Genomic DNA, 10390 nt, shown 5'->3' on the forward strand with positions numbered 1-10390 from the left:
GGTGGTCCTGATGCGCTTGCCTGGGTCTATTGAGGTTGCAGGTCAGAGCTCTGGGTTGTACATGGTGCAACGGCAATAAATGCAGCCCTACTGCTCCCTCAATGAAGTAACTGACATTCTTGTTGGGATAACTTGCGGTCCATTCTAATTTAGTTTCAAGAAAACATTCTAAAACTTGGGTCTGAATCTTTTTTTTTTTCCCTCTGGCCACGCTGTGTGGCATGCGGGATCCTAGTTCCCCAACCAGGGATGGAACCCGTGCGCCTGCAGTGGCAGCACAGAGTCTTCACCACTGGACCGCCAGGGAAGTCCCACCCTCTTCTTTTGTTTTAACTGTGCGTTTGGATGCCTAAGGTAAAGGCGATGATTCCCATCCTCCCCGCAGCTGGTGTGGCCACATAACTACGTTCTGACAGAGTAGGCGTAAGGAAAGGTGGCGTGTGTGACTCTCCAAGAAGTGCTCTGGCAGGGCAGGTGCACCCGCTTTTGTCCTGCCTTGCTTCCTGGTGACTAGAATGTGGACATGGTTGCTGGAAATAGGCAAGTTCTGGACTATCAGGAATAAGTGATGTATTGAGGACGACGGCTGAGCAAAAAGATGGAAAGAACCCAGGTCAGTTATGATAGGGGAGCTGCTCACCAGCTTCGATGATAACTTACCCTCAGACTCTGTCTGTGGGGGAAAGGGGTAGAGATAAAATTGTATCTATTTTAACCAATGTTACTTGTTTTCTGACACAGGCAAACCTAATCCTGATGGATTTACCTAATCCTGCAACATTGCTGTCAGGGTAAGGGAGATAACGAACATTAAGTGTTGAGCAGTTTGTCTGGCATGAAGTAAGAAGGCAAAAATTATTTTTCAAATGTTATAAAACATTTAGGCTATTGGAACTTGGTTCTGAGAACATTGAAAGATGCAGAAAGACCAGAGAATTCCCACTTTGCTCAAATTGACTAACTCTAATTCTTTGAAGTTAGCAGTGATCAGATGGCTTTCATTGCTTCTAATTTTTGTGAACTTTGGGATTAAAATCTTTCTGAAACTTGGTTTCTTCGTATTTAAATATGAGAATATTTAAACTCACTTTATAGGCCTTACAGAATTAAATGAAATAGTGCCATACACTTGGCATATAATAAGCGCTTAATAAATGGCTGTAGTTATCACTCAGGTGTGATGGTTAATTTTATGCATCAACTTGGCCGGGTCGTGCCCAGATAGTTAATCAAACGTTATTCTGGATGTTTCCACGAGGGTGTTTTGATGAGAAGGTTTTAAATGTTTTACAACATTTAAATTGTAAATCGGTAAATAAGTAAAGCAGATTGCCCTCCATAATATGGGTTGGCCTCATACAATCAGTTGAAGGCCTGAATTGAACAAAAGACTGACATCCGCAGAGCGAGAAGGAATTCTGCCAGCAGGCGCCTTTGAACTTGAACTGCAGCATCAGTTCCTCCCTAGGGCTCCAGCCTGATAGATTTTGGATTTGCCAGCCTCCATAATCATGTGAGCCAATTCCTTTCAATCAATCAATCAATCAATCAATCAATCTCCCTCTATATACACACAGCCTCTGAAATCATGTGAGCCAATTTTTAAAAATTCATCAATTTCTCTTCTCTCTCTCTCCATAGATACATAGATATATGATAGATAGATAGATAGATAGATAGATAGATAGATAGATAGATAGATAGGTAGATGATAGATAGATGGATACACACGCTCTTCATTGATTCTGTTTCTCTGGAGAATCCTGATACACAGGGTATAAGGCCTCAACCTCAGCATCAGTAGAGAGGTGTCAACTCTCTAGGGTGACAGAGGTGTAGCTGGTGGGGGTTGGTGAGATAGCTGAAGTTTAGAGGAGAAACACTACTCTGATCTTAGCCTCTGAACCCAGGAACCAAGACTTTCAATGCTTTATATGTTGGCATTGGTTCCCCTGGTCTTCAGTCTAGCTTTATACTCTGTCTTTGGCTTTTTGACATTCACTTCAATTTGCTTTGAGCAACTTTCTTGGATTGCTCAGGATACCCCCAGCCCCATCATGATCTCTATACTCGCCACAGCTCTTTGGCTGTACTTCTGTACGAAGACAGCTGGTCCAACCTTATCCAAGATTTTAAGGGACCCCTAATCTTGTATGTTCTGGGATATTGACCAAGTCAGGCTACCTGGCAGAGGACAAGTCAGAGGCAGAGGGAAAGTGACCCCCTCATTTAATCCTGGTGTCAGTGTCTTCAGAGTCCTTCTTTGCAGAGGCCTCTTCTTCTGCCTTCAAGCATACATGCATCTGGTTTCTCTCTTCTCCAGATGTCTTGACTGGACGCTATATGTCTACTCCTCCAACCTTCCCATCATTTAGACTTTTCTTAATCTTTGCAAAGTGATTTTGTTCAAACTACTGTACTGACACCCCTCGTGAAGTTGCCCGGGGGATTTTTTTCTAGTCATGTTCTCCTTGACCTTGTATATTTGACATTGTTGGTCGTTTCCTCTTTCAGCTTCACAATGGCCCTCATTTGCCTTCTACTCCTCTAATTAATCATTTTCTCAGCTTCCTTTCCCTGAAATATGGCCATTTCTTAGAGTTCATTCCCTGCTTTTTTCCTTTTTAAAAAATTGTGGTAAAATACACACAACATAAAATGTACCATATTAACCATTTTTAAGTGTACAGTTGAGTAGTGTTAAGTAAATTTGTGTTGTTGTGCAATCTCCAGAACTCTCTTCCTCTTACAAAGCTAAAACCCTATACCTATCAAAAACCAGCTTCCCAACCTAAATGCCCATCAACAGATGAATGGATAAAGAAGATGTGGCACATATGTACAATGGAGTATTACTCAGCCATAAAAAGGAATGAAATTGAGCTACTTGTAATGAGGTGGATAGACCTAGAGACTGTCATACAGAGCAAAGCAAGCCAGAAAGAGAAAAACAAATATGGTATGCTAACTTATATGTATGGAATCTGAAAAAATGGTACTGATGAACCCAGTGACAGGGCAAGAATAAAGATGCAGATGTAGAGAATGGACTTGAGGACATGGGGTTGGGGGGAGGGGGTGGGCGAAGGAGAAGCTGGGACGAGTGAGAGAGTAGCATAGATATATATACACTACCAAATGTAAAATAGATAGCTAGTAGGAAGTTGCTGTATAACAAAGGGAGATCAACTTGCTAACGGGTGACGACTTAGAGGGCCAGGATAGGGAGGGTGGGAGGGAGTCGTGGGAGGGAGGGGATGTGGGGACATATGTATAAATACAGCTGATTCACTTTGGTGTACCTCCAAAAGTGGTACAAGAGTGTAAAGCAATTATATTCCAATAAAGAGCTTTAAAAAAAAGAAAGAACAAACAAACAAAAAAAACAATGAGCTTCCAATTTCCCCCTTGACTCAGGCCCTGGCAACCACTATTCTATTTTCTGTCTTTGAATTTGACTATTCTAGGTATCTCATGTAAGTGGAATCATACTTGTGACAGGCTTATTTCACTTAACATAATGTAATGGTTAATTTTATGGTGCCCAAATATTTGGTCAAACATTATTCAGAATATTTCTGTGAAGGTGTTTTTTAGATAAGGTTGACATTTACAGCAGTGGACTTTGAGTAGAGCGGATCACTGTCTATAATGTGGGTGAGCCTCATCTAATCGGGCAAAGGCCTTAACAGGACGAAGACTGATGTCCCCAGGGCAAGAAGAGATTCTGCCAATAGATAACCTTTGTACTTGAACTGTAGTTGTTCCCTGAGTCTCCAGGCTGCCAGCTACTCCATCAGATTTTGGACTTACCAAGCCTCCATACTTGCATGAGGCAACTTCTTAAAATAAATATCTCCATAGATATATCCTGTTGGTTCTGTTTCTTTGGTGAACCCTGACTAGTACCTATAATGCCTTTAAGGTTCATCTGTGTTGCAGCAGGTGTCAGAATTTCTCTCTATTTTAAGGCTGAATAATATTCCAGTGTATGTAGATACCACATTTTGTTTATCCATTCATCTGTTGATGGACACTTGGGTTGCTTCCACCTTTTGGCTATTGTGAATAATGTGGCTGTGGACATGGGTGTACAAATATCTGTTTGAGTCCCTGCTTCACTTCTTTTGGATATATACCGAAGTAGAATTGCTGGGTATGGTAATTCTATCTTTCATTTTTTGACGAAAATGTTTCCATACTGTTTCCATAGTGGCTGCACCAATTTACATTCCCACCAACAGTGCACAAGGGTTTCCTTTTCTCCACAGACTTGCCAACAATTATTATCTTCTGTTTTTTTTATAGGAGCTGTCCTAATGGGTGTGAAGTAGTATCTCATTGTGGTTTTGATTTTCATTTCCCTAATGATTAATGATGTTGAGCATCTTTTCATGTGCTTGTCGGCCATTTGTATATCTTCCTTGGAGAAATATCTATTCAAGTCTTTTGCCCATTTTTTAATTGGCTTCTCTGCTTTTTTTGTTGTTCAGTTGTAGAAGTTTTTTACATACATAGATATTAGCCTTTTATCAGATATATGATTTGCAAATATTTTCTCCTATTCTGTAGATTTTTTCACTCTGTTGATTTTGTCTTTTGATGCACAGAAGTTTTAAATTTTGTTGTAGTCCAACTTATTTTTACTTTTGCTGCCTTTGTTTTTGGTATCATTTAAGAAATCATTGCCAAAGCCAATGTCATGAAGTTTTCCCCTTATATTTCCTTCTAAGAATGTTATAGTTTAGCTCTTAAGTTTAAACTTAAACTCCATTTGAGTTAATTTTTATATGTGGTGTATGGTAAGGGTCCAACTTTATTCTTTTGTTAGGGGCGATCAAATCCATATATCCAGCTATAACTTCTGTCTGAACTCTAGTCCCCCATCTTCAAACACCACTGAATCCCTCATGGAAACAGTGAAAGTGGGGCAGCTTGAAAATTCAGTTTAACAAATTAGTCAAGCTATTATGTGAGGAAACGGACTGTATCCCACATCTCCTGGAGTGTGGCTTAATGAGCAGAAGTAATCTATCTAGATGTACACTGAGCATAGTAATCAAAGAAACTAGGATTCAGAGAAACAAATATGATTAGGGTGCATCTTACACTGTTTCAGGGAGAGGCACCTGGCGTCTGAGGATGGGAGCAAGCTGGCCTCTAGGAAGATGTTTTCTCTTATAGGACAGGCACAGTTCATGGGATTTGTCCAGTGCATAGGTAATGTGCCTCACTCACATTCCTATGTTTTCCTTATTCTGATCCTGTGGTCACCAAGCAGTCTTCCAATTCATGTTGGCTTTCCAAATAGGAAGAGAGAAATTAGCTTATGCTCACCGGAAATAACTCCTTTATTAATTAATCTTTTATAAATGAATTGGCATGAATGTAAATTTCGAGATCATGCATTTGTAATAAGCCTGATACTTTCTGAGTTTACTAAGATTATTCAGCCTCTGGCCTGGGGCTCAGTTAATATTTATTGAATGCATGGATGCCAAGGCTAGGCTATCCTCTGGAATAAGATGCCTTTGAGAGGTCTTGTCCTGCCTGTACACGGATGACCCCTCCCCCTGCAAACAAATACACTACTGTCTGCCCCATCAAACTGTATAACTTTAAATGTCTCAAAAACAGAATATTCATTTTCCTCCTCAAAATATCACTCCTGGCCTCCTTATTTCTGCTCTTCCAATTGCCAAAGGCCAAAATCTAAAAATTTCATTCACAGTTAGTCAGAACTCAACTATATTTTTATTTTGTCAGATTTTTTAATATGTTGTTAGGTTTATGTCACAGCTATTTCTAAAGGGGATCTAAGGAAATATAATAAAATCATAGAGACACTAAAACTAAACCCAATTAATATTAGTAATAGCTGGGGGGGGTAGGGATAAATTAGGAGTTTGGGATTAACATATACACTATTATAAAACAGATAAGCATCAAGGACCTACTGTATAGCACAGGGAACTCTACTTAATTCTATGTAATAACCTAAATTGGAAAAGAATCTGAAAAAGAAGAGATATATGTATATGTATACTTGAATCACTTTGCTGTATCCCTGAAACTAACACGACATTGTAATTCAACTATGCTCCAATATAAAATAAAAATTAAACAAAATTTAGTAATAGCTAACCTTCATTGAGCTTTTATTATGTGGCATGCAAGGTGCTAAGCCCTTTACGTTACCCAGATGATCTCATTTCTCTCACAAAAATTCTATAAGGTGGGGCCTGTTACTATCTGCATTTCCTAGGTGAGAAAACTGAGGCTCCAAGGGTTAACACACCCTGATGAGGCCACTCAGCTGGTTAATAGTGGAGTCAGGATCTGAATCCAGGTGGTCTGACTTTACAAGGACGTGTACTTAAAATTAGCAAGAAGTAGTGAGAACAGAAAAAAAGAAAGTATCAAATAATGCTTCCTAATGACATGCTAAAGCAATGCACAACACGTAGCTGGGATTGCTAGCAGCGAAAGCAAAGAGGAATACATAACGGGTCTAAAGAGCTCTCACGGCCAATTATAGAAAGCATATTTGTACATTAGTAGGAAAAATATTCCCCCGGCTTTGAGTTGTGAGGAATTTGTTAAGTTCTTTGAGTTAATTCAATGAAGTGGCACCATCTGAGGCTGTTTAGTAAGACATGCAGAGGTGGTCGACGTGGGGCTAACTTCTGATTTTACCTTTGGGACAAAGCCCAGGGCCTTATGTTAGGCGTGTCATTCTCTAAATAAAACCCTTGGGGTGAGGATAAGGAAAGAACAGAGGGACATGGCCCGTGTTTACAGCCTGGTATTAACGCCCTCCATCCCCCAATCCTATCACTACTGTAGAGGTCCAAGTACCGATTGCACGGTCTGGTTTGCTGCATAACCTAACTTGTTTGCTTACTTCTGGTCTCTCTCCCCTGCCAACATTCTTCACACTGCTTCTGGTTTAATATTTCCAAGCCATTGCTTTTGCAATTTCACTCTTCTGTTCAAAAACATTTCAGAGATGTGCAAATTGCTTATGAGATAAAGTCTAAACTTATTAGCTTACTGTTTAAAGTCTTCTACAACCAGAACCCAAGTCTTATCACCTTCTATTCCTCCAATGGTGCTTCTGAAATTAGGGATTCATACCCTAGGAGTGTGTGTGTGTGTGTGTGTGTGTGTGGAAGAGCGGGGAGGGGGAACTCTGAAGAAATAGACCAAAATCCAATGCATCTTCTTGAAGTGTCAAGTTTACCAGATGACAGTTACTTTAAAACATTTTTTTAATGCTAAAACAAACAGTGGTTATATAGTAAATGCAACATTTACATGAACTTAAGCTGAGGCATCAGAGACCTTTTCAGGATGTTGGTGGGCCACATTCCAAGACCCTGAAGGGTGATGGTTATTTGCCCTTTTTGAACTACACCAGTCAGTGAGAGTTGAAAGTACTGACAGAAAAATTGACTCTGGAACCAACATTTTGTAAATTCCACCCCCAAGTTTTTACATAGCTTGTAAACACAGCTGGCTCCTCTCCTGGAAGGCCTTTTCTTTAAGCCCCAGAAACTGTACTGAACGTTTCTTGATCCTGCTGGGAAGTCACACCAATTACCAAGGTCATTCCCAGGGAGCACTTAGCATAAAACGTTCCCAGTTGTAATTTCATGGGCCCATCCTGTGATATTGTGATAATTATATTTTTGGTCTTAGTCTCCGTTCCTAGCAGAGCTCCTAAAACCCTTGAAATTTCCTGAGGAAAGCAATAGAGGTCTCTGTTCTTAAGCTAATGATGTGATTTTTGGAAATCCCCTAGTTAACAAGCCTAAGGATGTGGGCTGGTAGCCAGAGGAACAAACTGAGTGATGGGAGGTGAGAAGGGCTGGAGATTGTGTTCAATCACCAATGACTGATGTTTAATCAACCTTTGCCTACGTAATGAAGCCTCTATTAAATACAGGAAAGGATGAGCTTCCGCATTGCTGAGCATGTGGCAGTGCTGAGGGAGTGGAGGCTCTGCACCCCTCCCCACACACTTGCCCTGTGCATCTCTTCATCCTGCTGCTCCTGAGTTACATCCTTTTATGATCTAGTAAGTAAAATGCTTTCCTCAGTTCTGCCGACTGAAAAAAAATGCACAACATGAGAGTTGTGAGTTAAGTTTTACTGGGGGCAAAATGAGGACTACAGCATTTCAGACAGCTCTGAGAAACTGCTAAAAGAGGTGGAGAGGGGGAAGGTCAGTGTTATATGTGATTTTAGTGAAGGGGGGACGTGCAGTCAAGCACACACTTTGGCAGAGGCTTGCTGCTAGTCACGAGGAGCCGATGTCACCGTTAATGATTTCAGTGCTTTTCTAGATACAAGGAAATGCAAGGATTGGGCTCATAAAATCTTCTCCTGAAAATATCTATTTAAAGACCTATTCTGCCAATTTTTCCCGGAGCACAGAGGGCCTCATTCCTGATCTCCACCCTGAGCACCTTCCGGGGGGTGCTGAAGGTCAGCAGCTGCAGCGGCTCATGATTTAATCCTTACAGAGGTAGATGGCAAGGGCCAATTTGTAGCTGGCAGTTCCGTCAGCTACTCTAGCAAATTAATCGAACCCAAGGAGGGGGTCATGGGAACCTCTTATAGCCTGTAGGTGAGCAGCACAGGTGGTAACCTGGACTTAGGATTGGTGTCTCGTGGGACTGAGCCCCTAACATGTGGGATCCCAGTTACCTCCAGACAGATACTGTCAGAATCGGGTTACTGGGTGGTGTTGGAAAACACACACTGGATGTGTCTTCAGAAAAGCTCCCAGGGATCATGCCATCCAGTCCCTGACTGGACAAAGGAGAACTGACGTCCAGGGAGGTGAAGGTGATGCGGTTTGACCCGCTGACTAGGTGAGCTCCCACAGGCAGGGCTGGTGCCCAGGAGCAACAACCCTAAACTTGGCTTCCAGAGTGCCTTCCCTCACCTGGTCTCTACCCTGCTGAGGTGGGCAGGGCAGGCACCATGCATCGTAGAGGTAAAATAACCGGTTCACACATATTAAGGTCTGACAGGAGTGGGGACTATAACCAGACTGAACTTCGGGTCCACTCGCCCTCCACACAGCAAAGCCAACTTCCTGACGCTGGGCTGTGGTGAAGGAAAGTACAGCGTTTATTGCAGGGCCAAGAAAGGAGCACAGTGGCTCATGGTTAAAACACCCGAACTCCCTGATGGCTCTCGGGGAATCATTTTTAAAGGCAACATTCGGTGTGAGAGCTGCAGGGTGCATGGCTTTCTTCTGATTGGTTGAAGGTGAGGTAACAGGGTGGTGTTCTGGGAATCTTAATCATCAGCCTACTGGTTCCAAACAGTCTGGGGCCCAAGTGCTTGTGGTTAGCATGTAGTCGCCATCCTCCACCTGGGGGAGGGTCTCAGTTCCTGCAGAAGAACTCAAAGATGTGTCAGATGGTTAGGTATATGCCTTGAGAGGCACTAGGACTTTTATCCCCAAACTACTGTCATTACTGCTCTTTAACTGCTTTTCCTTTGTTTGTTGTTCCCTCACTTCCCTAATCAGTAACTGCCTGTGCCTTCCCTTTGGAACTCAGGAAAGGTCTCAAAGACTAAAGCCTTTTTCTACAAACAAGAAACAGGACATGGAGGGGCTTTCTTGCTGGGAGGGCCCTGCAGGGTCCTGCTGGGTTCCAATCCACCCCCCCTCCATCCTGAGGGGAATGAAACAGAGCAGGACCCTATGGGGCTCCTGGGTACAAATCTTTGTTTCCCCTCCTTTCTTGTTTGTTCATTTAGCCTCCTAGACCTTCCCTGAGTTCCAAATGGCAGGTTCAAAGAGTTACTAATGAGGGAAGGGAGAGAATGAAGAAACAATGGAGGTGCAGTCAAGAAACAATAGAGTAGCTTTTAAAGTAGGGTCCTACCCAGCAATCCCACTGCTGGGCATATACCCAGAGAAAACCATAATTCAAAAGACACATGCACCCCAATGTTCATTGCAGCACTATTTACAATAGCCAGGACATGGAAGCAACCTAAATGCCCATCAACAGATGACTGGATAAAGAAGATATGGTACATATATACACTGGAATATTACTCAGCTGTAAAAAGGAACAAAATTGGGACATCTGCAGAGACACAGATGGACCTACAGACTGTCATGCAGAGTGAAGTGAGTCAAAGAGAGAAACAAATATGTATTAACACATATGTGGAATATAGAAAAATGGTACAAATCAACCAGTTTGCAAGACAGAAAGAGACACAGATGTAGAGAACAAACATATGGACACCAAGAGCGGAAGGGGGTGGGATGAATTGGGAGATTGGGATTTGACCTCACTGAGCACTGGGCACAGGAATTTTATCTGATAACATGAACAGGTACAGGACAAGAAGGGGA

This window comes from Hippopotamus amphibius, chromosome 12 (genome assembly GCF_030028045.1).
Source record: "Hippopotamus amphibius kiboko isolate mHipAmp2 chromosome 12, mHipAmp2.hap2, whole genome shotgun sequence".
NCBI lineage: Eukaryota > Metazoa > Chordata > Mammalia > Artiodactyla > Hippopotamidae > Hippopotamus > Hippopotamus amphibius.